At 48.0% G+C, this 11,790-nt stretch overlaps 1 protein-coding gene across 2 annotated transcripts in view; it reads left to right on the top strand.

The window, feature by feature from the left end:
* Window positions 1–277: 277 nt before the first annotated feature.
* ELAVL1 (ELAV like RNA binding protein 1) overlaps window positions 278–11,790 on the top strand; it is a 41,722-nt gene continuing 30,209 nt past the window's right edge. For both annotated transcript variants that reach the window (XM_063403064.1, XM_063403065.1), the window contains exon 1: window positions 278–378. The gene's annotated coding sequence lies outside the window, so the exon portion shown is untranslated. The remainder of the gene's footprint in view (window positions 379–11,790) is intronic.

Below are 11,790 nucleotides of genomic sequence, written 5' to 3'. Positions count from 1 at the left end.
TTTCCTCAAGAGCAGCCGGACCCGTGGCCGGGGCGCACCGGCCCTTCCCGAAGCCCCGGGCCGTCCCGGGGAGATCGCTCTGGTAACGCTGCCGGGCCCCACCAGCCCCGAGCGCTGCCGCCTGTGCGGAGCGGCCCCGGCCCGGACTCCGGCCCCGGCCCCGGCCCCGCTCCCCTCCCCGCGGCGCGCGGTAGGCTCCGCCCCCGGCCGGCACTTGACAGACGGGCGGAGGAGCCAATGGCGCGTGAGACACGTGCGCGCGGTAGCAAATGGGTGTCGGCGGGCGGTGCGGGGGCGGGGCTGTGGCGCTGGAGCGGCTCGTTGTGCGCTGCGGACCGATCGCCTCCCGCTGCCCGGGCCCGGCCGCCGCCGCCGCAGGTGAGGCCGCGCGTGGGGCCGCGGGACCGCGCCTCAGCAGCCCCGGCGGCACCCGCGGGGCCGGCGCGGGAAGGAGAGGGCGACAGGGCCCGGGCGGCCGGGCCGAGGCCTAGGCCTGGCGGAATAGCCCGGGCCTGTGGGGGGAGGGGCCGCGGGGCAGCGCGGGCCTGGGGCGGCGGGCGCTCGGCGGCGTCGCGGCCTGCGGGGCCCGCAGGGGCTGGATGAGACACGGGTGAGGAGAAGGTCCCGAGGCCGCCGCGCTTGCGGCGGGAAGACCGCGGGTCGCGGTGCCGCGATGCGCTGCGAGTCCGCGCCGCCTCTCAGGGCCTTTCTCCGTCCGGTTAATGGCCTCATCTTTCATGTTTATTTTTCTCGTGTCTGTGCGGACACAGCTTTTAAATCTCCCACGTTGGTTAGGACTGACACGTCCTCGTTGACTGGCGGTACCCTAGGGTCCGCGTCAGCGCGGTCAGTGCCGGCTGGCTTCAGTGCTAGCAAGTGGGTCCGGTGATGGTGTGGCGAGTGCCTGGGGCCGCAGGAATCGGCTAAAGCAGCAGTCACTGTTGTTTGTGCTCGTGTGAACAATTCAAAGCAGAGCGTTTGCTCTGTTTTAGCGGTTGGAAAAGGCGGTCCTAGGGGCCGTTTCACGGCAGTACGCAGGAGGGACATGTCGTGGGGAGGCGAGTGCTCCTGCTGGATTCTGCACTGCTGGGCGTGCAGGAGCGTTTGTTGGGCACAGAGTTGTATCCGGGACTTGCAGGGAAAAGAAGCACGGCTTGTTGCATGAGTACTTGCACTGGGATCCTGTTATCACTTAATGAGGCACCTGTGGAAAACAAAAGAGCAAAGAGTTGTGAAGGGTAGGGATGGATTGCTTTTGTTAACGCCTGTTGTTGTATTTAATCGCTTTTTGAGGTCTTTGTATTTTTGTTCATTTTACTGCCTGATTTGTGGGTGTTAAGTGCTCATATTGCTCGGCTCTCACCTCTACGAGCTGTTGTTTCCCTGTACTCATGTTTTAACCACTTTTTTCTGGAGCTGTGTGAACAGTTCTGTGACTTGTGTATTCTCCATTACAACTACGACGATGCACATGCTCTATAATCTTTATCAAACCTGTAGAGTTGATGGGATTTCATCCTGTTGAGTCCTGGGTTATGTCTGTGTGCGTGATGAATTAAAAAATCAAGAGTCCTGAGCCTGTAAGTCTGTGCTGCATGAGATGTTACTGTGAGTGTCCTGGTTCTGAAGCAGAGTAACTGTGTATAAAGATCCCAGTGCTCCTGTGGTTTCCATGATTCAAGGCATTCAGTGGTCTGGAGTTACAGCTGCGATTGCAGTAGCTTCTCCCCAGGCCTGACTGGAATATGTACAAAACATCTTAAGCTGGTGTGTTCGTTAAATGCGTTGTACAGTGACTTTATAGCCCTGCTGTGGGTGGTTCTGCACGACCAGATGAACTCCGTAGGGAATTGTCTTGTGGAGTACCAAGTTTGTGAAAACAGCAGCAGCAGTAAGCACAGTCTGAATGGAAATGTGAGGGTTGTGTGGAGCAGCTTATCTGTGTTCGTTGAACAGTGTCTGGTGCTGACATGAACTTAACGTAAAATGTGCTCCGTGCTCTAAATTCTAGCACTCTTTCTGTTTCTTGCATATTCTATCACTTTTTTTTCCCCCCTGGAAGAAGCCGTCCTTGTCTTGACCTGAGACATGCCATTTTATTGTCAGAATCCATCTCTTTCAGCTGGTGTACCAGCCTACTTTTGCTCCTGAAGTTTTGGTCTCTGTCTTGTTTCTTGTTTGTTGTGAGCTCTGTTGTTTGATTCCTAAAGTTATTGACTGTCACTCTGACCACACGGGGATAAGCTGCCGGTGAAGTTGGTAGAAGTTTAGTCACCAACTTTAGAAAGCTCAGACTTGCTATGTTTTCAGACTTGGAGAAGAAGTTTAGAGAAGCTATTCTTTCTACACTTCCAGGTACTTTAGAAGCAGCCTGGAAGGCAGCAGCAGCAAAGTCCTGCCAATTTAAGCATTTAGGGAGAATGACAGAGTTCAGCAAAGGAGAGGTGATACATTTTGACTTGTGCTGGAAATGGTCAGGGCACTTCTCCTGTCTGATGTGCAGTTCTGTATTCAGGCACCTGCAAGCTTCAAACTGCTGGCCTAAATGATCCATTTGATTATACAACCTTGTTAAATATAGATGATGTATGCAAAAATAGATTTTAATCTTTTTTTTCTGAAAAGATAGGGTGGAAATAAGCTGTACTGGGAAGCCAGAGTCATTCTTCATGTATGCAGGTTTGCTGCCTTTGGGTTTTTTGCTTTGTTTTTAATATTAGTAGCAGTGACATAGTACTACAAAGGTATAATTTTCCTATCTCCTCCTGCTGCTGTGACCTCCATGTAGGAACAGAGCAGCAAACCACAGTGTCTCAGCAGGCCCTGAGAAGATGGATTTTAAGCTAGTTGTTTTGTGCTGGTGGGCAAGTTGAATGCTGTCTTTTCCTCCTGCTATGCACTTGCCTTCCTGCCCATCAAGGTGAAAGCTTCTGAAGATGGGTCAGTGTTATCCAAGATTGGATCAATGTGTGCAGCTGCTGTTGTCTGAAAGTGTCTGGAATCTACACTTAGTGTGTCTACTTCTTCTCATCTCCTGCCTTCTCCCTCAGAAAGGAGTCATTCCCAAGTTATCTCCAGATGTCTTGTGTAGGCAAAAAAATTGCCAAAGGCAATTTATGGACAATCTGACACTGTCTAGAAAAAGGAAGGTAATAAATGATTTATTTTTTTTTAAACATCTGTTTATCATAAACTGTTTTTTTTTTAAATACCAGTGCAGAAGGTAAGGTAGTCCAGGCTGCACAAAGTTCTTTGCTGTCTCTTCCCTGCGGAAGAACTTGGTGGTGTTAACTGGCAACATCTTTGACTCAAGGGCAAACAGCTGTAGAATCACAGAATCCTGTAGCAACTGGAGTTGGAAGGAACCTGAGACTGTCTTGTTCCACCCTGCCATAGTCAGGGACACCTTACGCTGTCCCAGGTTGCACCAAGCCCTGTCCAACCTGACCTGGAACACTTCCAGGGGTGGAGCAGCCACAACTGCTCTGGGAAACCTATACCAGGGCCTCACCACCCTCTCAGAGAACAATTCCATCCTAATATCCCATCTAACCCTGCCCTCTGGCAGTGGGAAGCCATTTCCCCTTATCTTGTCCCTCCATCCCTTGTCCCCAGTCCCTCTCCAGCTCTCCTGGAGCCCCTTCAGGCCCTGCAAGAGGCTCTGAGCTCTCCCTGGAGCCTTCTGTTCTCCAGGTGAGCACCCCCAGCTCTCCCAGCCTGTCCCCAGGGCAGAGGGGCTTCAGCCCTTGGAGCAGCTCTGTGGCCTCCTCTGCACTGGCTCCAGCAGCTCCATGGTGCTGCGAAGTGCTGAGAAGTGTATTGTGCTGCTTAGAGGGTGTGGATGTGAAACTTTGAGCAGAGCCTGGTATCCTCTGTCTGTCAGGGCTGGCTGTTAATCTGGGAAGATGGGGAAATCTGGATCTGGCAGCAGATGTTCAGTGTCTCAGCCACAGGTTTCTGATTGCCCTTGTTCCTACAGCTTGAGCTGAGAGGGGCCCCAATCCCGGCCGTTTGTTGGACCAGCAGCAGATGGTAATTATGGCCAGCCTGTATCTGATTTCTGACAGCATCCCAATAATGATTAATTTTGTTCCTAGGAATTGAGTGTAGTTCATCAGATTGGTAAAGTAAGGTCATTTCTCTGAAGAATGCAGCTTACTTATTGGCCTCAAATGCTTTTGTCTCTGAATGGCAATATAAGCATTGACAAAAACACCTTGATGATATTATATGGACATGAATAAAAATGCAGCTAAGGGAACCATTTAAAACCCTCCCAGACAAATCTGACTGCTAAGGAACATCTAAAACTCTTTTGCTGAAATATTAAAATTATGACAGTTGAGACTTATTAGACCAAAAATGTGTTTAAAACTAAATTTATGCCCAGTGTTTATAAAACAACATAAAAAAAAAGATGCTTAAATTATGTTGTACTGAAATCAGTGATCAAGCATTTGGAAACAGAATTTGTGGAAATGCAGCAGCAGATTTTAGTAATGGCTGTGTCTGGTGCTGAGCTGTTTTTACTGGCAAAAGTGTTGGAATCTTAGGTGCAGTCGAGCTGAGGAGAACAAGAGAAGTGTCCTCATTTCAGGTGTGCAAAGGGGAAAAGAATCAAAGAGATGAGATCTGTTACCTCTGGAAAACCCAAAGGGTTGGCAAGTAGAAAGGGTTTGCTTGGTTGCCAAATTTACGAACAGAATTTACATATCAGTGTGGAAGGATCATATATGTGCAGCATCTGTAACAATATCCTGAGTTTCAGGGTAAAAGAATCTTCCTGTCTAAAGACAAACGTTTTTTTTAGTGACCTTCAATAGCATGTGTCAGCACTGAGTTAGTTTCATTTTTGTGGGGAGAGAAGGGAGAGTTAACAAGCCAGTTGAATCAAACTGAATGTTGAATTTAAAGTTTTTCTGTTTACTGATTTAAAATATTTTGGCTACAGAGCAGAGGAATTCAGATAAGCCAGAGAATATTGACCTGATTGATTGCTCTGGGACAGTAGAAGGAGAACTAGGGTAACTAGTTTGGGGAAAGAATCTGTGACACCTCACCTTCTGCCTTTAAATTTCCATGTATATCCAATCATCATGTTCACAATTCAGGAAGATGACTTTTCCAGCAGAACTTAGGATTCATACCCATGAAACATAGCTGCCACTCATCCTGAGCAAGGAAAGGTGAGACCAAGACTCTTGGATTGTGGTCACAGACTTTTGGAAACAGCATCAGGCAGCTCTCAAAAACGGGCACACTCCCTCATATCTGATTTGATTTTATTCATAAGAAAAGCGTTACCTTCTGCCCTGTCGTGGTTGGGGGGGGAGGTGAATTCCTCCAGGGGGATGTGGGCAGTCCAATCAGTGATCAGCTTTTCTGCTGGCACCTGGGTTGGTCACTCAAAGGTTTGGACACGCCTCTGAGGACACAAAGAGTTAAAAGCAGGAGTCTGAGGGGCTCGGCCTCTTTTTCGGATCCTGGTTTTCAGCAGAGGGACGTGTGAGGCCTTCCCCTGCCCGGCCACGAGGCCGGGTGGGGGAGGGGAAACACGTGGTCGGCTCAGGTAAGCCGGAGGCCCCGGGGGGGAGAAGAGAGAGGACAAGACTAGAACTGAGCTGCCCCTCCAAGATGGAGGGGTGGGAAACTGTGGAAGTGCCTTCTGTGTGTGCTCATCCCCCTCCTCCCCCCAAACTCCGAGAGAAGGTGCTCAGCCATGTGGGGGGTTGCCGAGCCTGGTCTGCAGCACCCTGCCGAGAAGAAACTGTTAACCCTTGTTTGGCAGAAAGAAACTTTTCTTAGACATTGATTCTCATGACTGGTGGTTTTCGGAGAGAGAGAAGCGGCCTAGGACCGAGATGATAAAGCATGATTGGAAGGAATTCGATAGAAGAATGAGAGGAGTAGCCTTGGAGCTGGACTTTTCTTGCATAATGTCAGCCATGGACTGAACTTGAGTCTCTTTTGAACATAAACTGCATTTTTGGGTGGATGCAGCTGCCCCTTGCTTTTGCTACAGTGACTGGCACGTTGAAGAGTTAGAGCGAGCAGAGAAAAAAGAGGGGGAGGGTGAGGTAGTGCCCTCTGCCCTCAGGGCAGACCTGCTCTTGGAACCCCGGCCCCTGGGTGAAAAGGGGGAGAGCTCGGCATGCAGCATCCTTAAAAAGCCCTGTATGTAGTTGTGGCCTATGAGACAGCGGTGAGAGCGCTGGACATAGGAAAAAGAGAGTGTCACCCTAGCAGACTTCTCCGGGCGGTGCTATGGGTGACATGGGAACACATAAGGGGTAGACCCGTGTTTTCTGAAGAACAGTCTGTGGTACGAGAGAGACTCCTCTCTCCCTTGCTGAATTGAAGATTAGTTTGTTTTTGAGTGGTAATTGTTTGATCTAAAACCCAGGGGTTGGTTTGTGAAAAGTGATGGGTGGGGAGGTAGAAACTGGGAGAAAAAAATGTTCTAAAAAGTTTTTATTTCTGTCTCTGTGTGTATTTAAGAGTATTTCTGTCCCTGTTCTTATGTAATTAATAAAGTTTTGGTGGGTTTTTTTTGTTTTCAAGATTTAAGCCTGCTCTGCTCTGTTCCTGATCACATCCCACAGGAGTTGTTAGAGAAAAAACATATATTCATGGGTGCACTAACATCTAGCCAGTGCTAACCCATGACATGCCCTCACAAATGTACAGCAAAATAATCTGTTGGAAGACTTAGACATGTTGCTTGGATCTGAATTGAGGCTTTGAAGTGCATGCCATGTACATGCTGGAATGACCTTCAATTCTCAACTTCATGCTATTTTCCCTCATACACTGTGTAAGTGCTGTTCTTGAATTTAAGAGATAATCTGGATTTTGTGATTTCTCCCTCCCCCCAAATGGCTTTTGATTTTGATCAAGATTTGACAGGAATTTGAAGGACTAGTGCATGAATATACGGCGAATCAAATACCGACAGAGCTTGCACTGCACTGTCCCTTGTCCTGTGGTCTCTCTGTGTGTTCATGGAAAGGTCTGTGCTCGTGGGGTGCAATATGGAGAGCTGTTGGGGACATGAAAACAGTTTGTATAAAGAATAAAAGGTGTTTTTGTGTAGATTATGGGGAAAGGCTCTGTGATGTAGTGAAGTCTGGATTAAGTAACTGAGAGAGATGTGTTTTGACTGTGGAGCACTAGGAAACACTTTCCTTTTTCTTAGGAGGCAGGTAGGCCTAGGGGAGAGTTTTCAAATGGATGGTTATTCAGGTGAAACTTGTTCTGTTCTATACAGTGATTTTAGACAAGAAAGTATGTTGCTTTTACTTCCCCCAGTGTCTGTCCTTCTCTGTTGTGATTAAACTCTTGCTTCTCAATCCTGGCATGACAGCTGCCTGCAGAGCAAATTTTTGCATGACAGCACTGTGTTGGATAGTTCTTGAAAACTGTTTTCCTGAAGCAGTTTAAATTCATGAGGGCTCTTCAGGCCCTTCTACCTGTGTGGCATTGGTTTTGAATTGTGTTCCAGCCTGGATGTCTCAGCACCTCTGCACCTGCCTTCTGTATTGGTCATGGTTGCCTGAATGTAGTGGTGTCTCCAGGTGTGATCTCCAAGAAACAGCTCAGCAGGTTAAGAGAAGATTGTTGCTTCTTCGTCTGGGGGGGAGGCATGTCAAAAAGTATCTGTGTCCTGGAGAAACAGAAGGGCTCTAATATCATTGAGGTTCTATTTGAAACACCTCATTTAGATTCTTAAATACACAGGCAGAGCTCAAGAATAAACCTGAGACTGAAGTGCAACTTGATGAAACAGCTCATGGGCAGAGCTCTGCAGCATCACTGGTTTCAGACTTTCTGTTTATTTACCACTGACAACACCAACAAGGAGATTTCACCTGTTCCGGAACTTTGTCAGGCACTGCCCACTGAAGCTCTTCCTGTATGGAGTGTCCTGGGTGATGCAGACTTGCACTTCATTGCAAGGAAAGATGGAGGTTTTGGGTCAGTAGCTGGGTCAGCAGCCTCAGGTCTGCTGTGGTTTAAAGACCATGCTGTACTCACTGTGGCCCATTCCCAGTGCCAGTCAAGGTGCCACGAGCTCTGTGCCACAGAGCTCCTTGACCCAGGAAGAATTTCCGATCTGAAGTTCTGCACTAGCTGATCTGTCATCCATCCCACCTGAAGAACTGCCTCCATCTCTGGGGACCCCAGCACAAGAAAGACATGGACCTGTTGGAGTGAGACCAGAGGAGACCATGGAGATGCTCCAAGGGCCGGAGCCCCTCTGCTCTGGAGCCAGGCTGGGAGAGCTGGGGGTGTTCAACTGGAGAAGAGAAGGCTCCAGGGAGAGCTCAGAGCCCATTGCTGGGCCTGAAGGGGCTCAAGGAGAGCTGGAGAGGGACTGGGGACAAGGGATGGAGGGACAGGACATAGGGAATGGCTTCCACTGCCAGAGGGCAGGGACAGATGTGATAATGGGAAGGAATTGTTGGCTGTGAGGGTGGGGAGGCCCTGGCACAGGTTGCCCAGAGCAGCTGTGGCTGCCCCTGGTTCCCTGGGAGTGTTCCAGGCCAGGTTGGATGGGGCTTGGAGCACTTTGGGATAGTGTCCCTGCCCATGGGAGGGGGTAGAACAAGATAGTCTCTAAGGTTCCTTCCAACTCAGCTCTCCTGGGATTCTGTGAGCATCTGTTTAGGTGTCTACATAATAATTTGTGACTCCAATAGTGTTCGGGTGCCTTTTTAGTCCTGTGAACAAGGTAAAGGAAGGGAAAACCTCTTGCCTGATGTTGAAGACAGGCAGTTCTTCTTGCCAGCGTTCTCGTTTCACGTTATCACCACAGATCCATACAGGTTTTCCTTCTTAGCAAACATCTTGCTGTGATGTGAAATAATTATTAGCAGTGATTCCTAGAATTCTGCATGGAGATACCGAGTGTCATTGGGAAAAAACTTTTATTGATGTGTTGTCAGAGCTATTAAACCTGTGGGATCTGGTGTGCTTTTGTGAGAAGGTGTCATGATCAGTGCAACATTTCTGCAAATGATGCCCATGAGAGCTTTTCAATCCAGTCCTGGGAGTGCTGGTCTGGCTGAGGGTGCCTGAGCAGTCATTGGCACAGGTGGTGAAGTGCTGGACTGCGTGGATTCCCAGCACGTCCAGAATTAGTGGAAGATTCAGACACAGCACATATTGTTCCCATTGTTGCTCTGTGCACCCTTGGCATTGTAAGTTTTAGGACATCTTACCCAAGGAAGAAGGTGGCTGCTGCCTTTTAAAACAAGCTTCTGCAGCATTTGGTTATTTCAAAAAAAATTTCATTTTAGGAAGTGCAGTGCAATGGAATCTAGTCCTAATGTTTTAGTTTTTTGGGACCTAAAAATGAAGGCCTGTTTTAGAAAGGTTGCAAACTACCAATCTCTTTTCAGTCAGCCTTCCCAAATGGAGCCGTTGGGCCTTCTTGCCATCGTTGACCTGTCTACTGTGAATGTAAATGCATTCAGTCTTTTGATTTATGTCACTGTGGATTGACAAATGTCAGTTCTAGATACAAATTAGTGTCTAGGCTTGGTTCTCAAATCTGGAATATTTATTGATAGAAATGGATTGTTATCTCTTTGGTAAAGAAAGATCAGGACATTCCCTCAGCATATTTCAGTGAGAGCAAAGTAAAAACTTGTTTTTCAGTGTAGCATTGCTTGTTTCACCCATCATGTCTTGTAGCTCTTTTTCTTTTTGTACATCCTTGCAGTATGCAGAGGTTACAATTCTTCAGGGGTTCTTTTTAACTTTGCTGGCATGAGAACTGTTCACCTGTTGAGGAGTAGACCTGCTGCAGGTGGGCAGCCGCAGTGTGAGCTGCAGATTGTTTTGGGAGGGGGTTCTTCAACTCTGACTGTTTATTTTAAAAACTGAGGAGCCATAACCATTTCCCTGGGGAGCCTCTTCCAGAACCTTTTCCTAATATCCAACCTAAGCCTCCCCTGACACATTGAGAAGACCCTGGACTAAGCATCAGGATGGGCACAGACTGGGAGGGGGCACAGCTCAGGGAGGCTTTGTCCAGAGTCCCTCCCCAGGGGCACCAGCTCAAGCTGTTCTGTGTCGCTGCACCACAAAGGAACCGGAATCTGGGACTGTGCTATGGGGAACACGGGTCTGAGCCAGTGAGAGGAGCTGGTCTGACTGGGGAAGTGTGGGGTGTGCGGGCAGTCACAGGGTCTGTGGGGTCACTGGAGCCACCACTGCAAAGTGGCTTTGTTCCTAGCAGTGCCAGTCTGGGACAGTGCCTGTGGGACCCCCAGAGTGGCATCAAACTGGTTGAATGGGGGAGTTTCCTTAACACCTCACCAACAGAGGAGGTAGTTTCCCACTAACTTCCAGGCTGGCTGGACAGTGTTAGTCCTGCAGCAGATTGTGTAAATGCTCAGCAAGAGATTAGAAAGAAATAAGCATGTTCTCTCTCAGCACTCTTCTCCTCTAGCTCTTCACTGTGTCTTTATTGCTCCTGCATGCTTTGTTCCTGGTATCCCATGGAAACGTTTGCTGGGCCTGTATGCAAGGACTTCCTGTGTTTGCTTTCTGAAAGCTTGAAGAAAAGCAGGTGGAAGCTTCCTTCCCACCTTCTAACGGCTCTGAATCAGCACCGCCCTAGGTACACTGCTAGAATATCCTGGGAGATGTAGACTGTGAGTATTGCAGACAGGTTAGAGGATGTGGGACAATGATGAAAGGTCAGTAGCCACTTGCCAAACTCTTGTCAATTCTGCTTTATGCCAAATATGAGTGTGGTAACTTGCCATCATGGTGTGCTGGGAAGGTTTTTCTTCTTGATATCTGACGGTGGTGCTTTCTGTTCAGGCAGCAGATACTCCCTGGAGAATTCAACCCAACCGCCCAATCTTTTAAATGTCTGTTCTTGAAATCATTACAATATATAGCAGTTCCTTAATCTCAACAGCAGGAAGGATTTATATCATAAAAAAATGGCAACAAAGGGAAAATTTGGTTAAAATGAAGGAAATTTTAACTTTTTCCTCTCAATGTTTCCTCCTAAATATTCTATTTGTGCTGTACAACTTGCACTCGTCAACATATTGGTGTGTTCTGCTTGTAGGGCTTTAATTTTTTTAGAGGGCAAAAGCAAGTGAAGTTGCCTTCTAGTCAGATAATTCTGAAAATGTGTGTTACGTGGTTTTATAACTTAGACATGGTGACCAGAGATGGTTCAGCTGTTTGAGTGTTGTTTACTAGAACAGGAAAGTTCTGAGATTGTGCTCAGCAAGTTCTGACAGAGCCAGGAGGGAATGTGTATTTAATGACAGAATTTGCAGTACACCTGAGATGACCTGGCAGCTTAAAAATTGTCTGCTGAGGGGAGCCTCTTTCCCCGCTTTGAGCTTTGCAATGCCTCCCCCTGTTCTCCTATCCCATGGCAATAACTGCTGCTTATCTTGCTGCAAGGAAAGCAGATTAAAACTGCTGACACAACAAAAAGGGCTTCCCCCCGTGTGGTTTTCCATTGCTTTCACAGTGCAGACTGGGTATCCCATGGGCAGAGGGTGCTGGAATGGGTTCATGTTGACACTTGAAACACAAAAATGGGGATAGAACCTGATCTGTGGGTGAAGCGGAACAAGAGCTACCAGCTCCTAATGCTTCAACAAGTATTGAAAAGATAAAGATTCAGTTCAAATCCATACTGTGTTAATTCTCAAATGAGCATAATTCTTCTCATGGTTTACTCTATAGTGATGTGCTCAGATATTTGTTTAAAAAATTGACTTCCACTGTCGGACATGAATTAACAGCAGCCGC

This window comes from Prinia subflava, chromosome 8 (assembly GCF_021018805.1).
Source record: "Prinia subflava isolate CZ2003 ecotype Zambia chromosome 8, Cam_Psub_1.2, whole genome shotgun sequence".
NCBI classification, from domain to species: Eukaryota; Metazoa; Chordata; class Aves; order Passeriformes; family Cisticolidae; genus Prinia; species Prinia subflava.
This window is presented reverse-complemented; position numbering and strand designations above follow the sequence as displayed.